Raw genomic sequence first — 21,974 nt, 5'->3', positions numbered from 1 at the left:
ATTCCAACATATCGATACATTAGAAGTCTTAGTATATCAGTACAAGAGAAGATTCACAACTGTTCAATGAGAAACGAGAAATTAACGGCAACTCAAAACTACAAAGACCGAAATCAATGCACGTGCATACACGTGCGCGTGAGTACTACACAAGAATTTTGTTGATGCTAATCAATAGACATTTGAACAATATACTTACTATATGAATTTGGTATTGATTGCTTCACTCATAAGAAAGGTATTGGGATTTCAAAATCGTCCAATCAGAATTAAGCGCATGTGCATGCGCGTGCAGGGAAGTGATTTTGAGACTATTAATAAATTGACAGGCCCAAAACATACCTGCAACCTAATTTTGAAACCTATTCATTGCAATCTCAAAATGTTATAGAGCAATACTTAAATTTAGAGTCAAAAATTACATTGCACGCGCATTCACGCGCACGCAATTTTGATAATGGAAAATTTGTTGACACCATTTCATAGACATATCATAGATCCTCAGGGTAAATTTGAATTCATTTCAGTTTTTAATTCAATAGTTATGACCATTTTAGTACCCGAAAAATGAAAGAAAAGATATGCACGTGCATACACGGTCACGTGAGTATGACTCAGCATCAATGTTGATGTCATTCAATAGACATTTGATAGATATACTTACAGTATAAATTTCATATTGTTTCCATCATTTATAAGAAAGTTATGGCCATTTGAAAATCGTCCAATCACAATTTAGCACACGTGCATGCACGTGCCGGATAGTAATTATGACTATACACTTTTGTTAAGAATATCAAGATACATATACAATACAAGTTTGAAAAGATTTTGACAAAAAACAAAAAAGTTATGGTCATTGAAAGAATTGAACCTTCAAAAGACAATACACGTGCGTGCGCATGCGCGTTTGCTATTTTTATTACATCGGTCTGTAGATATTTGGCATGTCTACCTATCCTGTAAATATCATTAAATTTCCTTAATTGGTATGAATGTTATAAACGGTTTTGTATTATCCAATCAAATTGAAGCACACGTGCATGCGCGTGCAGAATTGAAATTTTGATGATGCCAAACAGTTGAGGGTCCCATGTTATACCTGCAATATAAATATCAAACGATTTCATTGAAAAATAAAAAAGTTAGACGCATTCCAAAATTTGTAAACAAAAAATCCAATGCACGTGCATGCACATGCATGCATTTTCAGACAAAATGACGTTCGTTCCGCACATCTACAAAGAGTATTCTATCATCCTAAAAAGGTTTCATCTTGATCCCTTCAGTAGTTTCTGAGAACACTCGTGGACAAAAAAGTGTGACAAGAATAAAGAAAGAATAATAATAATAATAATAATAATAAGAAACAGAGTAAAACCAATATGTTCCCAAACTTTGTTTGGGGAACATAATAAGAAACAGAGTAAAACCAATATGTTCCCAAACTTCGTTCGGGGAACATAATAACTAGTACTTATTGTAACGGGGACCGTTACAGATGTTCCCCAAACATTCCCCCATTTAGTAAGTGGTGACATTTATTTCACTACAAGTTGTTTTGACCATTGCAAACTGTGTAGTATGTGAATATATAAGTATATTATAATGTTCAGTCCATTTCATACTAGTTCAAATCAGTTATAAAGATCTGAGAGTTTTCTGCACGTGCACGTACGTGCATGCACGTGCATATGAATAATTCGACCACCTCGATACATTAGAAGTCTTACTATATGAGTACAAGAGAAGTTTTACAACTGTTCAATGAAAAACGAGAAAATAACGGCAACTCAAAACTACAAAGACCGAAATCAATGCACGTGCATACACGTGCGTGTGAGTACCACACAGCAATTTTGTTGATACTATTCAATAGACATTTGAACAATATACTTACTATATGAATTTGGTATCGATTGCTTCACTCATAAGAGAGTTATTGGGATTTCAAAATCGTCCAATCAGAATTAAGCGCACGTGCATGCACGTGCAGGGAAGTGATTTTGAGACTATTAGTAAATTGAGAGGCCCAAAACATACCTACAACCTAATTTTCAAACCTATTCATTGCAATCCCAAAATGTTATAGACCAGTACTTAAATTTAGACGTCAAAAATTACAATGCACGCGCATTTAGGCACACACGATTTTGAAAATGGAAAATTTGTTGACATCATTTCATAGACATTCATATCATAGATCCTCAGGGTAAATTTGAATTCATTTCAGTTTTTAATTCAATAGTTATGACCATTTTAGTACCCGAAAAATGAAAGAAAAGCTATGCACGTGCATACACGCGCACGTGAGTATGACTCAACATCAATGTTGATGTCATTCAATAGACATTTGATAGATATACTAACAGTATAAATTTCATATTGTTTCCATCATTTATAAGAAAGTTATGGCGATTTGAAAATCGTCCAATCACAATTTAGCACACGTGCATGCACGTGCCGGATGGTAATTATGACTATACACTTTTGTTAAGAATATCAAGATACATATACAATACAAGTTTGAAAAGATTTTGACAAAAAACAAAAAAGTTATGGTCATTGAAAGAATTGAACCTTCAAAAGACAATGAACGTGCGTGCGCATGCGTATTTGCAATTTTTATTACATCAGTCTGTAGATATTTTGCATATCTACCTATCCTGCAAATATCATTAAATTTCCTTAATTGGTATGAAAGTTATAAACGGTTTTGTATTATCCAATCAAATTGAAGCACACGTGCATGCGCGTGCAGAATTGAAATTTTGACGATGCCAAACAGTTAAGGGTCTCAAGTTATATCTGTAATATAAATATCAAACGATTTCATTGAAAAATAAAAAAGTTAGACGCATTCCAAAATTTGTAAACAAAAAATCCAATGCACGTGCATGCACATGCATGCATTTTCAGACAAAATGACGTTCGTTCCGCACATCTACATAGAGTATTCTATCATCCTAAAAAGGTTTCATCTTAATCCCTTGAGTAGTTTCTGAGAACACTCGTGGACAAAAAAGTTTGACAAGAATAAAGAAAGAATATTAATAACTAGTACTTATTGTAACGGGGACCGTTACAGATGTTCCCCAAACATTCCCCCATTTAGTAAGTGGTGACATTTATTTCAGTACAAGTTGTTTTGACTATTGCAAACTGTGTAGCATGTGAATATATAACTATCTTATAACGTTCAGTCCATTTCATACTAGTTCAAATTAGTTATAAAGATCTGAGAGTTTTTTGCACGTGCATGTACGTGCATATAAATAATTCGACCATCTCGTAACATTACAAGTCTTACTATATGAGTACAAGAGAAGTTTCACAGCTGTTCAATGAAAAACGAGAAATTAACGGCAAATCAAAACTACAAAGACCGAAATCAATGCACGTGCATACACGTGCGCGTGAGTACCACACAACAATTTTGTTGATGCTATTCCATAGACATTTGAACAATATACTTACTATATGAATTTGGTATGGATTGCTCCACTCATAAGAAAGAATTAAGCGCACGTGCATGCGCGTGCAGGGAAGTTATTTTGAGACTATTAATGAATTGAGAGGCCCAAAACATACCTGCAACCTAATTTTCAAACCTATTCATTGCAATCTCAAAATGTTATAGACGAATACTTAAATTTAGACGTCAAAAATTACAATGCACGCGCATTCACGCGCACGCGATTTTGATAATGGAAAATTTGTTGACACCATTTCATAGACATTCATATCATAGATCCTCAGGGTAAATTTGAATTCATTTCAGTTTTTAATTCAATAGTTATAACCATTTTAGTACCCGAAAAATGAAAGAAAAGATATGCACGTGCATACACGGGCACGTGAGTATGACTCAGCATCAATGTTGATGTCATTCAATAGACATTTGATAGATATACTTACAGTATAAATTTCATATTGTTTCCATCATTTATAAGAAAGTTATGGCCATTTGAGAATCGTCCAATCAGAATTAAGCACACGTGCATGCACGTGCCGGATAGTTCTTATGACTGTTTACGTTTGTTAAGAATATCAAGATACATATACAAGACAAGTTTGTAAAGATTTTGACAAAAAACAAAAAAGTTATGGTCATTGAAAAAATTGAACGTTCAAATGTCACTGCGCGTGCGTGCGCATGCGCGTTTTCAATTTTTTTAACATAGATTTGTAGATATTTATAATCTTTACCGATCCTGTAAATATCATCAAATTGTCTTAATTTACATGAAAGTTATAAAAGGTTTTGTATTATCCAATCAAATTGAAGCACACGTGCATGCGCGTGCAGAATTGAAATTTTGACGACGTGAAACGGTTAAGGGTCTCAAGTTATAGCTGCAATATAAATCTCAAACGATTTCATTGAAAAATAAAAAAGTTAGACGCATTCCAAAGTTTGTAAACAAAAAATCCAATGCACGTGCATGCACATGCATGCATTTTCAAACAAAATGACGTTCGTTCCGCACATCTACAAAGAGTATTCTATCATACTAAACTTTGTTTGGGGAACATAATATTAATAAGAAACAAAGTAAAACCAATATGTTCCCAAACTTTGTTTGGGGAACATAATAATAATAAGAAACAGAGTAAAACCAATATGTTCCCAAACTTCGTTTGGGGAACATAATAATAAGAAACAGAGTAAAACCAATATGTTCCCAAACTTCGTTTGGGGAACATAATAATAATAATAAGAAACAGAGTAAAAACAATATGTTCCCAAACTTTGTTTGGGGAACATAATAATAATAATAATAAGAAACAGAGTAAAACCAATATGTTCCCAAACTTCGTTTGGGGAACATAATAACTAGACACGATCTCGTTGCGAGCAACGAGTAGGTCTTCCGTCCGATTTGTTGATGCACTCGGAGTTAAAAAAAAAAAAAGACAAATGAGTCCCAATTTAGTTTCCGACTTTAAGACACTTTAGATATAATCAATTTTTCATATCATAAGCTTCTGAAGCAAAGTTGCGGTGAAATTCGTTTGAAATTCGACATATTTACCTGTAAAAAGTTATTGAGATCGACCGATATCGACAAAAAATCGACTTTACAGGCGAGCCATTAGGACCATAGGGCTATTTCTTGATATCAATCGATAGATCTCGATAAACTGAACAACTTTTGTTCAATATGTCCTTACAAAATATTTACCAGTTACAAGTTTTTGAAATCGACTGATATCGACAAAAATCGACTCTACAGGCGAGCCATGAGGCCCACAGACCCATTTTTGATATTGATCGATAGGTTATGACACATTGAACAACTTTTGTTCAATAATGCTTTTCAAAAAATATGTCGTTTTAAAGATATGAGGCGTCAAATATTTACGATTTTGGCCCTTAAAATCTCTAATTACGTAACATATGACCTACTTTTTGATTTGATAAGATCAAGCTCGTTGAGATGAACATTTCCGCTTCTACAACTTATTATAAAATATTAATAGTTTCTGAGATATTCTCAAAAACATTTGGACCCTTCTGAACCCCTAATTTAAAGGGCCAGCCCGTTTTGCTTGATATCGTAAGAAAGGCCTTGTCATTTTAAACATTTTTTGCTCAACAAGTATTTAGAAATTCTTTACCGTTCTCGAGTTATCTCTACAAGAAATATTTAGGGGCCAAACTGTAGCTCCCTAACGGGGCCACATAGGGAAAAAACGAAATGTATATATTGTTTAGATTATCATTCTGAACAACTTTTGTTCAATAATGCTTTTCAAAATATTTGTCGTTTTCAAGATATGAGGCGTCAATTATTTAAGATTTTGGCCCTTAAAATCCCTTATTACGTAACATATGACCTACTTTTTGATTTGATAAGAACAAGCTCGTTTAGATGAACATTTCCGCTTCAATGACTTATTACAAAATATTAATAGTTTCTGAGATATTCTCATAAACCTTTGGACCCTTCTGGGCCCCTAATTTAAAGGGTCAGCCCCTTTTGCTTGATATCGTAAGAAAGGTCATGACATTTCAAACATTTTTTGTTCAACAAGTAGTTAGAAATTCTTTACCGTTCTCGAGTTATTTCTAGAAGTAATTTTTAGGGGCTAAACTGTAGCTCCCTAACGGGGCCACATAGGGTAAAAACGAAATATGCATATTGTTCAGATCATCATTCTGAACAACTTTTGTTCTTTATTGCTTTTCAAAATATTTGTCGTTTTCGAGATACAAGGGGTAAAAAATTTATGGTTTTGGCCCTTAAAATCCCTTATTACGTAACATATGACCTAAATTTTTATATGAATAGATTTGGATTGTTGAGATGAACATTTTTTGTTCTTTGACTTATACCAAAATATTAACGATTTTTGAGATATTTGATCTAGACTTTGAGCCCTTCTAGATCCCTAATTTAAGAGGCTAGCCCCTAAATCTTGATATTTTCCAAACGATCTCGTAAATGTGCACAACTTTTGTTCTACATGTCTTAACAAAATATTTGCAAGAAAAAAGATATTGTAGATCAAAGGTCAAAAATTGCCGAAATCGGCGAAAAATTTTGGCATCCATTTTTTCAGGTCGAGGCGAGCGTTTAGGCGAATCGCCTCCGGTAAAATCGAATCCCCCACAAATCTTCTAAAATGTTTACTCTATCTTGTGTAGAAATTGCAAGACTCTAGCTTCAAAACTAACGGAGGAGATGTGTGGACAACAAGGCCCTTCAAAAAGTCACTAAAAGAGAGATAACTCCTGACCGGAAGTGACGTAAAGCACGAAATTTTGCAAGCAAAGTTTCGTCACCAAAAGACATCTTTCCTGAAAATTTCGTGAAAATCGATCGAGAAATGGCTGAGAAAAACGCGTGTACTACCAAGGAAAATAATAATAATAAATAATAATAATAATGAAAAAGAAGAACGCGAACAATAATAGTAAGGTCTTCCGCAGGAGACGGAAGACCTTAATAATAATAATAAACAGTAGAATCACTAGAAGGTCTTCCGTTGGAAAACGGAAGACCTTAATAATAATAACTAGAAACTCATTACTAGTAATGAGTAGGTCTTCCGTTAGACCACTTCCGGTAAAGAGCTTTCTATTCCTACGAAAATCATTTAAATGTATCAGAAAATGTGCCTTAACAATGAATGAGAAATGTATTGTCGACTTTTTTATTCCTTTCTCGTAACTTCCGGTGACGAGCGGAAGTACTTTTATGATGCGTTTTCCTATAAATGACAGCGACTCTTTACTGTCGATATTCCCTGAAAATTTCACGTCTCTATCTGAAAGAGTTCTCAACAAAAAGAAGTAGACTAGAGAAAGAAAAAGTAGTAGGTTACTACCGACCGGAAGTCAATTTTGAAAAACAAAACTATCAAAACTTTAGAAGTTGATACTTTTATTAAGACATGTGAAAATCATATGAAAGACTTCAAATATAAGCGAGATTTATGGGAACAAAGAGACGAAAAGTAAAAAGATATTTTAAACCACAAACTGGAAGTAGTCGTTTTGACTACCGACAGAGTCAATATTCTTTTGACACTTTGAAAGAGAGTTGATAAACTAGTATAAGTTTCAATTTAAAGGAAAAAGTTTGAAATTTGCCATTCTTTCCATCACTTCCGGTGACGACAGGAAGTGACGGTCGACATGTTCAACCCCCTTCTGCACGCTTACAAACGGAGATTTATAATTCCTGAATAATTGATGAACCTATATTTTACCTTTTCCAAGAAAAATGCTGGACAAAATTCCTTTTGAGAAACAGAAAATCGGCCATATTTTCCGACCGGAAGTGAATTTTGTAAAAACAAAAATAGTTATAGGAAGGTCCTTTCATAAGACAGTATTTCTGAAAATTTCAAGAAAATCTATCCACCATCTCTGAGAAATCACTCGAAGAAATCGGAAAATCGACATTTGTCAAATACTTCCGGTATAGACTGGAAGTGACGGACGAAAAAATTGATTGCATGTGTACAATGGACTAATGTTAGTTGATCAACTCTACAAGTTTCAAGCGTCTATCTATATTCATTATTGAGAAACTGAAAAAACAAGATTTGAATATGTCCACCCCATATCTCACGACTGGAAGTGAATTTTACAAAAATATTTATATTTACACTAGACATTTATAATGTCTATAACATATGTAAAATTCAAATCATTAACTTGTTTTATGACCGAGATTTATGGCACTGAAAAATGAGAGAATGAATAGTTTTTCTTTCATATAACCGGATGTTGGAGATTCAACTTCCGGTGGGGTCAATAGTTTTTGAGAATTAGAACGAGACCTAATAAACCGATATAGGTTTCAATTTGAAAGAAAAAAGTTTGAAATTTATGATTTATTAATCACTTCCGGTGACGACCGGAAGTGACGGCCGACATTCTTACCCCCCTTCTGCACCCCTACAAAGTGAGATCTATTAACTCTGAAATTTTGGTGACTCTATCTTTTACCGTTTCTGAGAAAAACGATTGACAACGAAAACAGCTCATAAGCCGTATTTGCCGACCGGAAGTGAATTTTACAAAAATATTTGACGTTACTCTAGGCATTTATAGTGACTATAATATATGTAAAACTCAACTCATTAACTAGTTTCATAACCGAGATTTATGGCACTGAAAAATGAGAGAATGAATAGTCTTTCTTTGATATAACCGGAAGTTGGAGATTCAACTTCCGGTGGGGTCAACATTTTTTGAGAATTAGAACGAGATATAGTAAACCAAAGTAGGTTTCAATTTGAAAGAAAAAAGTTTGAAATTGATGATTTATTTGATCACTTCCGGTGACGACCGGAAGTGACGGCGACAAAAAATATTACGTGCATGCACCATAGAGAAAATAGATCTATCATCCCTGAAAGTTTCATTCGATTATCTTTAGTGGTTTTCAAGTTTACCCCCGGACAAAGTTTCTTTCAAAAACCGGAAAATCGGACGTATCTGACGAACGGAAGTGAATTTTGAAAAAATGAAAAAAATTCCTCGAGGTACCATCGTTCCCTATAACCTGTGAAAGTTTCAGGAAAATCCATCCAACGGTCTCGGAGACGAAAGGGAAAAAAAAAAAAAAAATAATAATAACTAGACACGATCTCGTTGCGAGCAACGAGTAGGTCTTCCGTCCGATTTGTTGATGCATTCGGAGTTAAAAAAAAAAAAAAAAAGACAAATGAGTCCCAATTTAGTTTCCGACTTTAAGACACTTTAGATATAATCAATTTTTCATATCATAAGCTTCTGAAGCAAAGTTGCGGTGAAATTCGTTTGAAATTCGACTCTCCAGGCGAGCCATAAGGCCCGCGGGCCTATTTCTTGATGTCATTTGTTAGCCCTCTATAGACTCAACAACTTTAGTTCTATATGTCTTTACAAAATATTTACCTGTAAAAAGTTATTGAGATCGACCGATATCAACAAAAAATCGACTCTACAGGCGAGCCATTAGGACCATAGGCCTATTTCTTGATATCAATCCATAGGTCTCGATAAACTGAACAACTTTTGTTCAATATGTCCTTACAAAATATTTACCAGTTACAAGTTTTTGAAATCGACTGATATCGACAAAAATCGACTCTACAGGCGAGCCATGAGGCCCACAGACCCATTTTTGATATTGATCGATAGGTTATGACACATTGAACAACTTTTGTTCAATAATGCTTTTCAAAAAATATGTCGTTTTAAAGATATGAGGCGTCAAATATTTACGATTTTGGCCCTTAAAATCTCTAATTACGTAACATATGACCTACTTTTTGATTTGATAAGATCAAGCTCGTTGAGATGAACATTTCCGCTTCTACAACTTATTATAAAATATTAATAGTTTCTGAGATATTCTCAAAAACATTTGGACCCTTCTGAACCCCTAATTTAAAGGGCCAGCCCGTTTTGCTTGATATCGTAAGAAAGGCCTTGTCATTTTAAACATCTTTTGCACAATAAGTATTTAGAAATTCTTTACCGTTCTCGAGTTATCTCTACAAGAAATAGTTAAGGGCCAAACTGTAGCTCCCTAACGGGGCCACATAGGGAAAAAACGAAATGTACATATTGTTTAGATTATCATTCTGAACAACTTTTGTTCAATAATGCTTTTCAAAATAGTTGTCGTTTTCAAGATATGAGGCGTCAATTATTTATGATTTTGGCCCTTAAAATCCCTTATTACGTAACATATGACCTACTTTTTGATTTGATAAGAACAAGCTCGTTTAGATGAACATTTCCGCTTCAATGACTTATTACAAAATATTAATAGTTTCTGAGATATTCTCATAAACCTTTGGACCCTTATGGGCCCCTAATTTAAAGGGTCAGCCCCTTTTGCTTGATATCGTAAGAAAGGTCATGACATTTCAAACATTTTTTGTTCAACAAGTATTTAGAAATTCTTTACCGTTCTCGAGTTATTTCTAGAAGTAATTTTTAGGGGCCAAACTGTAGCTCCCTAACGGGGCCACATAGGGAAAAAACGAAATATGCATATTGTTCAGATCATCATTCTGAACAACTTTTGTTCTTTATTGCTTTTCAAAATATTTGTCGTTTTCGAGATACAAGGGGTAAAAAATTTATGGTTTTGGCCCTTAAAATCCCTTATTACGTAACATATGACCTAAATTTTTATATGAATAGATTTGGATTGTTGAGATGAACATTTTTTGTTCTTTGACTTATACCAAAATATTAACGATTTTTGAGATATTTGATCTAGACTTTGAGCCCTTCTAGATCCCTAATTTAAGGGACTAGCCCCTAAATCTTGATATTTTCGAAAAGATCTCGTAAATGTGCACAACTTTTGTTCTACATGTCTTAACAAAATATTTGCAAGAAAAAAGATATTGGAGATCAAAGGTCAAAAATCGCCGAAATCGGCGAAAAATTTTGTCATCCATTTTTTCAGGTCCAGGCGAGCGTTTAGGCAAATCACCTCCGGTAAAATCGAATCCCCCACAAATCTTCTAAAATGTTTACTCTATCTTGTGTAGAAATTTCAAGACTCTAGCTTCAAAACTAACGGAGGAGATGCGTGGACAACAAGGCCCTTCAAAAAGTCACTAAAAGAGAGATAACTCCTGACCGGAAGTGACGTAAAGCACGAAATTTTGCAAGCAAAGTCTCGTCACCAAAAGACATCTTTCCTGAAAATTTCGTGAAAATCGATCGAGAAATGGCTGAGAAAAACGCGTGTACTACCAAGGAAAATAATAATAATAATAATGAAGAAGAAGAACGCGAACAATAATAGTAAGGTCTTCCGCAGGAGACGGAAGACCTTAGTAACTAGATGCGATCTCGTTGCGAGCAACGAGTGGGTCTTCCGTCCAATTTTAGATGTGATGAGATAAGAACTTGACTGAGATTTTCGTTTATAAATAATGATACAAATATATTGTCTAGACGTACAATTTAGCTTCGGTAATGTTTTACAAATATTGATCATTTAAGTGCTATGAATTAAAGAATCCCTGTCGCTCTCGGCCACTAATGAAAGGGGTCAGCCTTTTTTTCGACAAAAAAGTTAATAATGTTATTTACTGCGATACAAATTCGACTGATCAGGCAAGTCATGTCGCCCGGAGGCCTTTTTTTTTTTTTTATATCATTCTAGATATACCTCGCAAAACTGAACAAATTTTGTTCTACATGTCCTATTAAAATTTTCTTGAGAAAAAAGTTATTGATTGCGACATTTATCAGACTGTTAAGGCGAGTCATAAGGCCCCTGGGCCTTTTTCTTGATATCGTTTGAAAGATCTTGCAAAACTGAACAACTTTTGTTCTACATGTCTTATCAAAAGTTTTTCGAGAAAAAAGTTATTGATTGTGACATTAATCAAACTGTTCAGGCGAGCCATGAGGCCCGTTCGCCTTTTTCATGATGTTGTTCGAAAGATCTTGCAAAACTGAACAACTTTTGTTCTAGATGTCTTATTAAAAGTTTCTTGACAAAAATGTTATAGCTTGCAACAATAACCCAACTGTTCAGGTGAGCCATGAGACCTGCAGGCCTATTTCTTAACATCGTTAGTTAACGCTTGCGAAACTGAACAACTTTTGTTCTACATGTCTTGTCAAAAGTTTCTCGAGAAAAAAGTTATCAATGTTATTAATTGTGATACAATTCGACTGTTCAGGCGAGCCATGACGCCCTGAGGCCTAGTTTTTGATATCATTAGATAGATCTTGCAAAACTAAACAACTTTTATTCTATATGTCTTATCAAAAGTTTCGTGAGAAAAAAGTTAATCATTGTAACAGAAATTCGATGGTTCAGGCGAGCCATGAGGCCTATGGTCCCATTTCTTGATATGACACGAAAGATCTCAATAAACTGTACAACTTTTGTTATATATGTCTAAGCAAAATATTTACGAATAAAAAGTTATGATTTAAAACGTGGAAAAAAATGGAACACTTTTTTAAACTCCATTTTCGACCCCTACCGAGCTTCCATACTAGGCACTTCCGGAAATTTTGAAAACCGATGTGCACAACTACAACATGTCGTCTAACATCACTGAAAATTTCAGCACTCTAGCTTTTATCGTTTTTGAGATTTTGGCTGGACAAAATGGTCATCTGAAAATCGATAAAAGGGGGATAACTTCCAACCGGAAGTGAATTTTCAAAAATCCAAAAAAAGACATAAACTTCAAATAGAAATGTATCAACCCTTAAAATTTGAAGTAAATCGGTCAAGCCATCTCTGAGAAATCCTCTGCACAAAATCGGTAAGGAAAAAAAAAAAGAATAAAAATAATAATAATAATAACTAGACACGATCTCGTTGCGAGCAACGAGTAGGTCTTCCGTCCGATTTGTAGATGCACTCGGAGTTAAAAAAAAAAAAAGACAAATGAGTCCCAATTTAGTTTCCGACTTTAAGACACTTTAGATATAATCAATTTTTCATATCATAAGCTTCTGAAGCAAAGTTGCGGTGAAATTCGTTTGAAATTCGACTCTTCAGGCGAGCCATAAGGCCCGCGGGCCTATTTCTTGATGTCATTTGTTAGCCCTCTATAGACTCAACAACTTTAGTTCTATATGTCTTTACAAAATATTTACCTGTAAAAAGTTATTGAGATCGACCGATGTCGACAAAAAATCGACTCTACAGGCGAGCCATTAGGACCATAGGCCTATTTCTTGACATCAATCGATAGATCTCGATAAACTGAACAACTTTTGTTCAATATGTCCTTACAAAATATTTACCAGTTACAAGTTTTTGAAATCGACTGATATCGACAAAAATCGACTCTACAGGCGAGCCATGAGGCCCACAGACCCATTTTTTGATATTGATCGATAGGTTATGACACATTGAACAACTTTTGTTCAATAATGCTTTTCAAAAAATATGTCGTTTTAAAGATATGAGGCGTCAAATATTTACGATTTTGGCCCTTAAAATCTCTAATTACGTAACATATGACCTACTTTTTGATTTGATAAGATCAAGCTCGTTGAGATGAACATTTCCGCTTCTACAACTTATTATAAAATATTAATAGTTTCTGAGATATTCTCAAAAACATTTGGACCCTTCTGAACCCCTAATTTAAAGGGCCAGCCCGTTTTGCTTGATATCGTAAGAAAGGCCTTGTCATTTGAAACATTTTTTGCTCAACAAGTATTTAGAAATTCTTTACCGTTCTCGAGTTATCTCTACAAGAAATATTTAGGGGCCAAACTGTAGCTCCCTAACGTGGCCACATAGGGAAAAAACGAAATGTACATATCGTTTAGATTATCATTCTGAACAACTTTTGTTCAATAATGCTTTTCAAAATATTTGTCGTTTTCAAGATATGAGGCGTCAATTATTTATGATTTTGGCCCTTAAAATCCCTTATTACGTAACATATGACCTAAATTTTTATATGAATAGATTTGGATTGTTGAGATGAACATTTTTTGTTCTTTGACTTATACCAAAATATTAAGGATTTTTGAGATATTTGATGTAAACTTTGAGCCCTTCTAGATCCCTAATTTAAGGGGCTAGCCCCTCAATCTTGATATTTTCGAAAAGACCTCGTAAATGTGCACAACTTTTGTTCTACATGTCTTAACAAAATATTTGCAAGGAAAAAGATATTGGAGATCAAAGGTCAAAAATCGCCGAAATCGGCGAAACATTTTGGCATCCATTTTTTCAGGTCCAGGCGAGCGTTCAGGCAAATCGCCTCCGGTAAAATCGAATCCCCCACAAATCTTCTAAAATGTTTACTCTATCTTGTGTAGAAATTTCAAGACTCTAGCTTCAAAACTAACGGAGGAGATGCGTGGACAACAAGGCCCTTCAAAAAGTCACTAAAAGAGAGATAACTCCTGACCGGAAGTGACGTCAAGCATGAAATTTTGCAAGGAAAGTCTCGTCATCACAAGACATCTTTCCTGAAAATTTCGTGAAAATCGATCGAGAAATGGCTGAGAAAAACGCGTGTACTACCAAGGAAAATAATAATAATAATAATGAAGAAGAAGAACGCGAACAATAATAGTAAGGTCTTCCGCAGGAGACGGAAGACCTTAATAAGAAAAGTGAAAAATCAACAATAGAATAATAGAAGGTTCTTCCGCTGAAGACGGAAGACCCTAATAACTAGACACGATCTCGTTGCGAGCAACGAGTAGGTCTTCCGTCCGATTTGTTGATGCACTCGGAGTTAAAAAAAAAAAAAAAAAAGACAAATGAGTCCCAATTTAGTTTCCGACTTTAAGACACTTTAGATATAATCAATTTTTCCTATCATAAGCTTCTGAAGCAAAGTTGCGGTGAAATTCGTTTGAAATTCGACTCTCCAGGCGAGCCATAAGGCCCGCGGGCCTATTTCTTGATGTCATTTGTTAGCCCTCTATAGACTCAACAACTTTAGTTCTATATGTCTTTACAAAATATTTACCTGTAAAAAGTTATTGAGATCGACCGATATCGACAAAAAATCGACTCTACAGGCGAGCCATTAGGACCATAGGCCTATTTCTTGATATCAATCGATAGATCTCGATAAACTGAACAACTTTTGTTCAATATGTCCTTACAAAATATTTACCAGTTACAAGTTTTTGAAATCGACTGATATCGACAAAAATCGACTCTACAGGCGAGCCATGAGGCCCACAGACCCATTTTTTGATATTGATCGATAGGTTATGACACATTGAACAACTTTTGTTCAATAATGCTTTTCAAAAAATATGTCGTTTTAAAGATATGAGGCGTCAAATATTTACGATTTTGGCCCTTAAAATCTCTAATTACGTAACATATGACCTACTTTTTGATTTGATAAGATCAAGCTCGTTGAGTAGCCTGGTACCCGAGGCCTTCCGATGTTCAAAGAACGAAGGCCAGGCATCGGATGTCGAATGGAGTCTTCCACTGATCAAAATCCAATATGGCGGACTCAATGGTAAGTAATGGGAATGTACGTAATGAGCGTATCATGGCTTGATTAGCTGTGTCACTTTCGATTTTATGTCATTAATTGCCAGAGACAGACCTTAGGAAATGTATAATACTTGGTTTTCCATGTGACACGCTTGTTTGATATAGTCTTATCCCTTTGTTTTCAAGTAAGTAGGTGATGATCAACTCGCATATTTTTCACGTGTGTTAAATTAAATCTAACCGTGTCACTTCGTTTTTTCTACTATTGATGGGTTGTATTGGGTTGCTGGCGAAGATACATACTGAGTTTTATAGATGACACGCGCCAGTCTTCTTATTTTAAACCGACAATTTCAGATCGAATTTCCTCGACTCATTTTTGGATAATTTTTTATTACATATAGATCTAATGACGTGCTTTACTTTGATAAGACTATAGGCTATAACTGAAGTTTATATGATGACTTTCTTGTGCGATGATAGGGGTGTTTTAAGCTTTTATTGGACTTATAGTGTACAATTTTACAGATTCTCAATATTATGTATATTAATCGTTTTAATTTCAGATGAATTTCCATACATATGGAAAGAAGAAACACTTGATAGTAGATGAAAAAACAGCCTCATATATAATGCTTCATGAATATGCAAAACCATGCCAACAGGTATAATAAGATATATATATTGCTTGTGTAGCAGATAAGGCTATTTATGCATTTTATAATTCAGTAACATGGTGTCTGACAATGTAATTATTTAATTCTTATGTTGACCTGCCAACTTTATGCTTGATCCAATAGGCTTGATTTAAAGTTTCTGTTGTTACTTTGGTTTACTTTGAATATTCTTCAGATTTCAGAAGGGGTTACTAACAATTTCATTGTCAACAGTTACTATTCCTCACTGATTCACTGTCCTGTTTGTCTAAAATTATATTTGTGGGTCGGTCCACAATTTTTATATTTGCCAAAAGTTATACATTGAGGTATTCTATTTTTGTGTTAGCATTATATTTTGCATTTGTTTGTAACTCAAATTCTTTGTCTTCTTTATGAGAGAACTGAGTTCATACACTTCAATTTAAAAATCTTAGGCTGTAGTAGCCAGGAATTCTGTATCACAACAAAAACAAATTTTACATAATGTGAAGTACACAATATGGCACTATAGTAACATTTCATTGTTATGCTTTTGCACAAACTCATTGTACTGCTTGGATTTTATAATAAAATCACACCTGCTAAAGCTTCAAAGAAAAAATATAGAAGATCACAATCTGGAGAAACCCAAGACATTCATCCCCAAAAACAAAGTTTTGCATTTCTGTTTCTCTCACTGTATTGCAAATTTCAAGATAGTTTTCAATACATTAAATTTGTGGTACTTGTGTACCAAATTAATGACTCTTAATATAGTTTTGTGGAAAAGGGAAAAGAAAGATAACCAGATTGATCTCTTTATTTTACCATGTAGTCTACAGACTCCAGATGGAAAAAGACAGAGAAAGAAATTCTAAAGGGGTATTCAAGGACCCATCCTCCTCGAAACCAATTCATATCGGAAGGAATTAACATCCAACTTGAATGAAGAATTACAGACTTCCAGAACAGGTTAACAACTAAATCAATTTGTTACAGTCTGTTATTTCAAGTTTCCAACCTCTTACAGCAATAACAGAAACAATTATTTCTGGCATCTAAAGGTGTGAGAAGTTTATCATATTCTAAAATATGTTCTATTTGTTAGTGGAAGAAATTTAATCCCAAATTGATTATATTAGATACTGACAATTTCTGTATTGATAAAACACAATAGTGAAAAATGCATGATTTTTTGTATGGAATGAACTGACCTACCTTGTTTTATTTCATGTGATCATGCAGACCCTTTAAAAAAGGAGAAGCCAGATCTTCAGAAGACTTCCTTGAAAATGAGAATTTTTTGAGTGGAAGTGAAGAATATGGCATGCATACAAGCATTCCCTCCCTCTTGTTTGTGTAAGTAAAACCTGCATGAATATAAAACTTTAGATGAAAAGGGAAATATATTGACATTCAAAATTCACAGTTGGTTGTTCATCTTCTGCAAAAATTACAGACTTGTTTCATTATTTATCTATGGTAAAATACATGTAACGACATAATTAATATTTATGATGTATGTGCATTGTGTATTTACTACTATTCCTGATCCATATCAATGCAAATCTTTACTGATTATACTGATGTTTTGTGACATTGTTTTTAATTTTTAGATCAGAGGTGAGCTTTTTGAGAAAGACTTATGGAGGAACTTTGAGAGTGTCAGTTCTCAGATCAAGAAGTTAGCTAACAGTAGGAGGAGTAGTAATTCATTCCACTGTATGGCCAGAGAAATATATGACATAAAAGACCTGAAAAAGGAGATTTGGCATTGTTTCATGTGGAAATTGAAGAATCTTTGAAATGGATACATGCAACACAGACATGTTTCAGTTACTTGGGGATAAAACTTATGAGGAATTTTGCTAACTTTCAGATGGGAATGTGTTGCACAAGAAATGCTTGATCACAACCTTCTTTTATTAGAAACCTTTTCTATGCAAATAATTATTTTAAATGAAATTTAGCTATTTCATTAGACTAGTAAACATGTTTTCTGTGCAAGTGTGTGTCATTGACATTAAATGCTATGATATATTGAAGTATTCTTAAACAATGGAAGATCTCAACTAGTTCTTTCAAAGGAAAGCCAACAACAGGAATCGAACCTGTTCCTCCATCGTACAGATACGAAAGTGTGCACCAGTACACCATGTTGGCATATATTAAGAACTAGTAGCCTTGGAGGGTAAATATTGTATTATTCTTGTACATTTGATACTGGTTGGTGTGATATATATATATATATATGTGTGTATATATATAATATACATACAGCTTAGTATATATAATGTATGCCTCATGTTTGCTAGTCGTCAATAAAGCATTTGAATTGAATATATCCCTTGTTCATGAAGAAAGTCTAATATCCTGAAATTTAGATAAATCTAGCATTTCTGTTTGTGAAATGCCTTTAAATCTAGCTGAGAGAAATGTCTTTGTAACCCAGTGATTATCTGGGTCAGAATAGGTCCTCTGCACCTGATTGCATATTATGAGAAAAGAGTTAACATAGAGTGATCATTGAATAAGATTGTTAACTGAAATATTGTGGCACAATTAATTAGGAACAGTCTGATCCTCACTGCTCAAAAGGCCAAAGTATCAAGTATAGGTCTAAATACAGGCAATTGATGGTGGCCCTTGAATATGAATGAATTTTAAACAATAGAGAATCAAACAATGACTGTAACTGACATATATACATTGAAATATTCTCGAGAGGGACGTTAAACAATATACAACTATACAGGCAATCGATCTTGAGGCCAAAACTTATTTCCACATTGTGTTTACATAATTAGGGCATGTAGGTTTAACTTGTATCTTTCTAGAATAAAATGTTATCTTTCTTAATATCAATTATTTACAAAATGCAAGGGTGGCTCATAAACAGCTAGCAGTTGCAAGAATAACCTGTCAAAATTAGTCGAGGAAATTCGATCTGAAATTGTCGGTTTAAAATAAGAAAACTGGTGCGTGTCATCTATAAAACTCAGTATATATCTTCGCCAGCAACCCATCAATAGTAGAAAAAACGAAGTGACACGGTTAGATTTAATTTAACACACGTGAAAAATATGCGAGTTGATCATCACCTACTTACTTGAAAACAAAGGGATAAGACTATATCAAACAAGCGTGTCACATGGAAAACCAAGTATTATACATTTCCTAAGGTCTGTCTCTGGCAATTAATGACATAAAATCGAAAGTGACACAGCTAATTAAGCCATGATACGCTCATTTACGTACATTCCCATTACTTACCATTGAGTCCGCCATATTGGATTTTGATCAGTGGAAGACTCCATTCGACATCCGATGCCTGGCCTTCGTTCTTTGAACATCGGAAGGCCTCGGGTACCAGGCTAGCTCGTTGAGATGAATATTTCCGCTTCTACAACTTATTATAAAATATTAATAGTTTCTGAGATATTCTCAAAAACATTTGGACCCTTCTGAACCCCTAATTTAAAGGGCCAGCCCGTTTTGCTTGATATCGTAAGAAAGGCCTTGTCATTTTAAACATTTTTTGCTCAACAAGTATTTAGAAATTCTTTACCGTTCTCGAGTTATCTCTACAAGAAATAGTTAAGGGCCAAACTGTAGCTCCCTAACGGGGCCACATAGGGAAAAAACGAAATGTACATATTGTTTAGATTATCATTCTGAACAACTTTTGTTCAATAATGCTTTTCAAAATATTTGTCGTTTTCAAGATATGAGGCGTCAATTATTTATGATTTTGGCCCTTAAAATCCCTTATTACGTAACATATGACCTACTTTTTGATTTGATAAGAACAAGCTCGTTTAGATGAACATTTCCGCTTCAATGACTTATTACAAAATATTAATAGTTTCTGAGATAGTCTCATAAACCTTTGCACCCTTCTGGGCCCCTAATTTAAAGGGTCAGCCCCTTTTGCTTGATATCGTAAGAAAGGTCATGACATTTCAAACATTTTTTGTTCAACAAGTATTTAGAAATTCTTTACCGTTCTCGAGTTATTTCTAGAAGTAATTTTTAGGGGCTAAACTGTAGCTCCCTAACGGGGCCACATAGGGTAAAAACGAAATATGCATATTGTTCAGATCATCATTCTGAACAACTTTTGTTCTTTATTGCTTTTCAAAATATTTGTCGTTTTCGAGATACAAGGGGTAAAAAATTTATGGTTTTGGCCCTTAAAATCCCTTATTACGTAACATATGACCTAAATTTTTATATGAATAGATTTAGATTGTTGAGATGAACATTTTTTGTTCTTTGACTTATACCAAAATATTAACGATTTTTGAGATATTTGATCTAGACTTTGAGCCCTTCTAGATCCCTAATTTAAGAGGCTAGCCCCTAAATCTTGATATTTTCCAAAAGATCTCGTAAATGTGCACAACTTTTGTTCTACATGTCTTAACAAAATATTTGCAAGAAAAAAGATATTGGAGATCAAAGGTCAAAAATCGCCGAAATCGGCGAAAAATTTTGGCATCCATTTTTTCAGGTCCAGGCGAGCTCTTAGGCAAATCGCCTCCGGTAAAATCGAATCCCCCACAAATCTTCTAAAATGTTTACTCTATCTTGTGTAGAAATTTCAAGACTCTAGCTTCAAAACTAACGGAGGAGATGTGTGGACAACAAGGCCCTTCAAAAAGTCACTAAAAGAGAGATAACTCCTGACCGGAAGTGACGTAAAGCACGAAATTTTGCAAGCAAAGTTTCGTCACCAAAAGACATCTTTCCTGAAAATTTCGTGAAAATCGATCGAGAAATGGCTGAGAAAAACGCGTGTACTACCAAGGAAAATAATAATAATAATGAAGAAGAAGAACGCGAACAATAATAGTAAGGTCTTCCGCAGGAGACAGAAGACCTTAATAATAAGAAAAAACAGTAGAATCACTAGAAGGTCTTCCGTTGGAAACGGAAGACCTTAATAAGAAACAGAGTAAAAACAATATGTTCCCAAACTTTGTTTGGGGAACATAATAACACATAATTTGGCCATTGAATAATACCAAACATGAAAGTAATGATAAAAACGTAGAAAAAATAATTTGAAAAAGTACAGGTAATTTTGGGATCGAACCCGGGTTGCCCACGTCAAAATCGAACACGCTAACCATTGCGCTAGCGAGGAACGTTGCTTCAAGAAGAAAATGACAGTATTAATACTATCGATATTAATTTGAATGCATGTAGAAGTACATATATTTGTGCCACTTATAAAGTATATAGATAAAGCAAGGTGAAGATAACGAACAGTGATCAATCTCATAACTCCTACAAGCAATACAAAATAGATAGTTGGGCAAACACGGACCCCTGGACACACCAGAGGTGGGATCAGGTGCCTAGGAGGAGTAAGCATCCCCTGTTGACCGGTCACACCCGCCGTGAGCCCTATATCCTGATCAGGTAAACGGAGTTATCCGCAGTCAAATCAGTGTGCCAAGAACGGCTTAACAATCGGTATGAAACACGTCAGACAGCATTTGACCCAATGCGAGGTTGTATTGACGAACTAGATCGTTATAACGACCATAGAATTTGCGAAATGCTGACTTCAATCGAGACTGTTGAAATCCCTGTACCATCAACTTGTTTGTCAGTAGCTTACCTCGATTTAAAAACTGACTATACCCAGAACAAGCTCTTGCATATCGAATCAGTTGAGATATATAAACACCATATGCAGGTGATAATGGAATATTGCTACATAAATGTGGGAAGTTGACGATGGAGAAGCTGAAATCATCCCGTTTGTCATACAGTTGAGTTGTCAGTTTGCCGCTGAAGACGGAAGACCCTAATAATAGAGGAAAAGAAACATAAGAATCACTATAAGGTCTTCCGTTGAAAAATCAACAATAGAATAATAGAAGGGTCTTCCGTCGAA

The 21,974-nt window shown here is 34.5% G+C and overlaps 1 long non-coding RNA gene across 1 annotated transcript; it reads left to right on the top strand.

Moving 5' to 3' along the window:
* The first annotated feature begins 15,346 nt into the window (after window positions 1-15,346).
* Window positions 15,347-18,406, top strand: LOC125674161 (uncharacterized). The gene is made up of 5 exons (XR_007370023.2): window positions 15,347-15,450; window positions 15,995-16,093; window positions 16,902-17,038; window positions 17,312-17,425; window positions 17,683-18,406. It is a non-coding gene; the product is annotated as an uncharacterized LOC125674161 (long non-coding RNA).
* The last annotated feature ends 3,568 nt before the right edge of the window (window positions 18,407-21,974 follow it).

Source organism: Ostrea edulis, chromosome 3 (genome assembly GCF_947568905.1).
Source record: "Ostrea edulis chromosome 3, xbOstEdul1.1, whole genome shotgun sequence".
NCBI lineage: Eukaryota > Metazoa > Mollusca > Bivalvia > Ostreida > Ostreidae > Ostrea > Ostrea edulis.
The sequence above is the reverse complement of the archived record's forward strand: the minus strand, read 5'-3'. Positions and strand labels throughout refer to the sequence as shown.